Raw genomic sequence first — 6,000 nt, forward strand, 5'->3', positions numbered from 1 at the left:
TCTTCGCAGTAGTAACACAACCCTTTTTCTCTTTTTAATTTGATTTCTGAAGCAGATAGTTTCTTGAAGGGTGGATTCGAATGGTATTGTGATTGGTATTAAGTATGTGGTTTTGATTAGATGGATGAGAATTATATGGTACAAGAGATATAACAGGTTTTGGGGTGCTGGTGGTTTGGTTAATGGGGTTATGGTTCGGTATGTTCAAAGGTGGCAGTGAATTTGTAGTTATGGATCGTTTGTGGTTTAGGTTGGTTACAAAGTGTTTCTGTTCGTGTAATCTAGCCATTGCTACAGCAGTCACATATGAAGTTGGCTTAGCTAACAATAGTTCATACTTTCAAATAATCTTGAAGTCTAGCCACAAATAAGAAAACCAGCCACTCTTCACTTAACCCTGTGACTTGGTTTGATAATTTCTCAATTTGGCTTTGATAATCAGCTACTGTTGTGGTTTGTTTCAACTCTTTAAGGGCTGCTTTAGGATTATAAAATTGATTCTAACTGAACCTCACGAGTAGTGCATCCAAAAAAGAGTCCCAAGTATGTCTAATGTTATTGTTAATCACGCAGCAATACTAAGAGTAAGTAGGACCAGATAGGTGAAATGAAAGCATACGTACCCTCATGTCAATAGGAATTGAGTACCACTAAAAATACTCCCTGGCCTTAAAAACCCACCCCTCTACTCATTCATCGTCGAAGATGGGTAATTCAGCCTTGAAACTTTGAACGACTGGTTGGAAGGTACCGGATCCGCTAAAGCGAGAGTCTTGCAGGGAATCTCGTTCTTCAAAATCATCGGACATCCTTCATCTTCAAGGCATCCTTGAGGAGGCTACGAATCTCCCTCAGCGAATTCTCCATTCCGTCCATTCTGACGTTGGCGTTGAAAAGTTGACATACCACTTCCATATGACTGCGCTGAAGAGCAGCAATCTCAGCATATGGGTTGAGTTCTTTAGAAAGGGTCATTTCTCTTCTTAACAAGAGCATCGGATGTTAGGTCGTTATTGAGAATCACACAAACACAGCAAAAAAATTAACAATGAATGAGGCTTTGATTAAATTGATGAAGAAGAAGAAAGAAATGCAGATACAACGCCCTATTCAAGTCAGAAAAAAATTTCAAGAAAATATCTTTCACAATTTTCTCTAATCGAATTCTAAAACACCTAGCCTCTAATATAGCACTTCTCACGTAACTAACTTGCCATCCTGGCAAGGCTATGATCAACTACAGTGCTGCTTCACCCCATAATATAGTCATCCATCTAATTGGATTTTCTCTTGGTCTTAGATAATTTGGACTCATCTGTTGGAAGTCCATTTTCACTCTCCTGATCTTGTATCTCTTCTCTACTCATAACTTCTTCAATTGGATTTTCATTTGGACCAATGTTAGGAGAGCTAACATTTTTAGTTAATTTTTTTGCTTTATAAAAATATATATAATACATTTTAATTTACTGCCATACTATCTATCAATGTCTTTAATATTCAATACTTAGTCAAGAATTATATAAATGGAAAAAAAATATTTGCTTGTTAATGAAGATAAAATACTAAATTCTTCAAACATTGTATTGCTTATAATTCTTATAATTTTCATAAGATTATTTTAATTTTTTTTAAATATTTTTCAATAGAGTAACTATTTATATTCTAACCCACAATCAAAATCAAGACAAAAATAATAAGTCTAATCCTACAAAATTTTAATAAAAATTTAGAAAATCCACTCTACCAAGCAACTTGATTCACCTGGAGCACGAATCCCTTGATTAGTGTCACCTGACTTATACAATAAGAAAGGCCTTTGAACTATGCTAACATATATGCCTATAAGCTTGCCACTATTTAAAATTTGGGATAATAACTTCTCTTTAAACCTAGAAAAATAACTATCCATCATTATAGGTGAAAGAGTACCCTTTTAAATACAGGCATCTCTCAATTCTAATTCATAAAAGTCTGCCTCAAATCCTTGCTAACTTTAAGTATTGAAGTCCTTTATAAGTACCACCTACCATCATCACTCAAAGACATTGAATGACTTTGTCTTGTTAAAAAAGACGTCAGAACTCTCATTAAAAAAAATCAGAACCTTATATTTAGACTCAAATCACATTAGTTTTAGATAATCCTCAAAACAATAACATACATAATATATAAATCATATATTTATAAGTATAACTTTTTTTTTATTTATTTAAACGAAACTAACGTCCAACACTACACAACTACAAAAATAGTACTGGGGTAAAACTACCTCTTTACAATCATATTCACAATGTATTTCAGTTCACTAGGAGGTTGATCATGAAACCTTGGTTGGCTTTGAAGCTTTCCTTTGCGAACCAATACACCGATTTCTTTCTCATAGTTATAAATTGAAATTGATCCTTTTTTTTTTGGTCAGTAAATAGAAAGTTGTCTTACATGGATATATTTTTATTTTTGGACTTTGATTTTTCATGCATTTGTGGCTCAGAAAAGAAATACCCACATTAAAATGTTATAATTAAAGTGGATAAGCCAGTGACGAAAAAAGGAAGACAAGCCCAACTCACATAGACGGACGCACCTAAATGTTTTTTTTTCTGGGCTTAGCTTTAACCAATGCAAGAAAAGATAAATGAAAAATAAAAAATTATCAAAAGGCTTTTTATAGGAAAAAAAAAAGAAGAATAAAGTGTTTTTGTTTAGAGTTTAGAACCAAAAGAGAAAAGATAACTCTATCATCATCTGTATAAAAAATTTATACATTATATTGATTTTCAGATTATATTTTTTCTTTTTTATTTTTGTGTTTTGTGTAGTTAATATCAACGTAGAAGAGAAAAAGGAATACAATATAAGATGGGAAGACTTTCTAGTATGCCAACGTATTGTTTAGAAGAGCGAAATTTCAAATACGAATTGGTGGTAGGTGTTGGTTTTATTCTTTTGTGGAGTAAAAATGTCCTAAATGTCCATAGAATGAGGGGAGATTCTACTACGTTGAATGCTTCTCCTTTTTTTAGGTGCTAAAGACACATGTACAGATTATAGGGATGACACTCTGGTGAGTGAAAAAGTATAGAAAAATTGAGTCTCTACTTTATAGTAGATCATGGGTTTCACAAAACAGTATTTGTCGGTTATTTACACAGCTGTTTATAATTATAACGTTAGGTTAATCTTTGTAGTAACTAAAATGTATAATATTTTTATAACTACTGTTGGAATTTATTGCAAAAATTATGTTGGGTTATTTAAAAAAAAAGTAACTTAGAGTTAAAAGACTAATATGTTTGACCTTAGCTAAAAAAAGCTTTAGTTTTATTAAAATGTTATTTGTAGCACATAATTTAAGAGTAGATTGCAAGACAAAAAAAAAAAAAAAACTAAGTTAGATGGACCTAAATAAAGAAAAAAGAGTTATGCTTATAAATATACATGGTTATAAAGACTATTAAATAATCATAAAATTAAATAATTAGTAAAGATTATTAATATATATAGTATGAAAAATAATTTATACATAGTAAATATTATTAATATACATAGTATGTATATTAATAATCTTTACTAATGATTTAATTTTATGATTATTTATCTTCATATTTTTATTTTAATTTATTTTTATAACCTTTCTATTTCTATTTTTTTCATATTCATGTTTCTTATTTTTATTTGTATTTTCATTCACTTATTCATGTTAATTGAAATTATTAACAATTTAGAAAAAATAAAAATTATAAATATAACAATAAGAAAATTGAATAACAAAATAACTGGGACTATCGTATTCTCTACGTTACAAGTAAATAAAGGTAATTGCTATTGACAATTAATTTTTAAGAAATGGTGTTTAATTTCATAAAAAAAATTAACACTTAATTTTCAATCCAAAAATTATATTATCACTATCTTTCATCCTGCTAGCAAATGTGGTCACAACTTTAATTATTAAATTCCATATTTTTTATAGATTTTTTTTAATAACATTTTTATATAAGACTTCCTGGGAAAACAACAAATTTTCTAACACGATAAGTATAACTCCTTTTTCTTTATTTTGGTCAATCCAATTCAGTCCCTTCTTTGTTTTGGTCTTATAATTCACTCTTAAATTATGTACTACAAATAACATTTTAATAAGACTAAAATTTTTTGGCTAAGTCCAAACATATTAGTCCTCTAACTCCGAGTTACTCTTTTTTAAAATAACTCATCATAGTTTTTGCAATAAATTTCAACAGTAGTTACAAAAATATTATACACTTTAATTACTGTAAAGATTAACCCAATGTTATAATTATAAACAAGTGGAACAATGCTAGGGAACCAAAAGGGTATTAGCCAAAAACCAGCCAAAATACCTTTAGGTGAATCCAAAATCTCTACGAATTAATATATATTGATGTTTCTTCTGCTAAGTATCAGAAGATTTCTTTTTCATACTAAATAGATGTTCTTTTATATATTTTTCGAATTTTTTTTGTATTACAGATGTGAATGTCTCTATTTCTTTAAGAATTTCATATTTTTTTTTAAATTTTATAGATATTTAATTATTTTTTCTAAAATATAACTGGATATTTCTTTTGTTAAGTATTAGGATATTTTTTTTTCATATTAAATGAATATTTTTTTTATATTTGGGATTGAATATTATGGTAGAACTGTTAGTATCAAGATTCTTCCGGTTGGGATTCACTTGGGACAGCTTCAATCAGTTTTAAGCATGTCCAAGACTGAAGAGAGTTTCTGAGATCATTACAAAGTTTACTGATGAAGGCAAGATAATGTTACTTGGTGTTGATGACATGGATATCTTTAAGGGAATAAATTTGAAGCTATTGGCAATGGAGCAGCTCCTGATTCAGTACCCTGAGTGGCAAGGAAAGGTTGTGTTGGTTCAGATAGCCAACCCTGCAAGGGGAAGAGGGAAGGATGCGAAGGAAGTGCAGATCGAGACCAAGGCGACCGTAAAACAAATAAACGAAACCTTTGGGAAGCCAGTGTATGATCCTGTTATTCTTACTGAAGAGCCACTGAGGTTTTATGAGAGAGTTGCATACTATGTTGTTGCTCAAGTTCAACTCCAATTGCAACGGCGGCTCCGATAATACATCTGATTCACGAAAGGGAAGCGATTCTTGTCGATGGTGGCGAATCCGACAAGTCAGATGTCGGTGATAGAAGAGGAGTGGGTCGCGGTGGGGAGACGGAGAGGGACAGTGAGAGAGAGATTTGTGTGTGATTGTTGGAGGTTGGTAGGTTAATGTGAGAGAGAAAATGAAGGTTTTTATAGGTTTTAATTAGGTTTACTTAATCAATTTTAAATTTTTTAAATTTTAAATTTAAAAAATTTAAAATTAATTATTAATATAAATTAATGTGATTTTGTTTAGTTTTTTGCTAGTAACTTCTTGGTTCCATATACTTTTCCTAAACAAGTGTGTAAGCAACCGACAGATGCTGTTCTATGGGACCCATGCTCTGCTATAAAGCAGAGACTCAGCTTCCCCATACGTTTTCACTCACAGAATGTCATCCCTACCGTCTGCACATGTGTTTTCAGCACCTAAAGAAAGGAGAAGCCTTCAGCATAGTAAAATCTCCCTAAAATGAAACGTTAAAAAACAAAACAATGACATGATCATCCACTTAAAGGGCACATTTTTTCTGGCAATTTAATCAGTAGTCAAAGAAAAAAAATAGTAAATGATCCACATGTGATGATTTATTGTTGTGGGTCACACGAAACTATAGAATTTTTGTTTTGTTAGGAGATGGTAATAAGTTAATCATTTTTTCATCAACTACACAACATATATTTATAGTTTTCTATATCATCTTCTAAATGGCAACCTATTCCGCCTTTTCGCACCGCTATTAACACCATTAATATATAAATATCCTCTTATACGTCACCTGTAGTCTTGTAGTATATAAATATCTACAAATTTTACACACACTGTCACCTAATATGGTTGAATTATGCCATCA

Source organism: Arachis ipaensis, chromosome B5, assembly GCF_059453495.1.
Source record: "Arachis ipaensis isolate K30076 ecotype BB chromosome B5, ASM5945349v1, whole genome shotgun sequence".
Classification (NCBI taxonomy): Eukaryota; Viridiplantae; Streptophyta; class Magnoliopsida; order Fabales; family Fabaceae; genus Arachis; species Arachis ipaensis.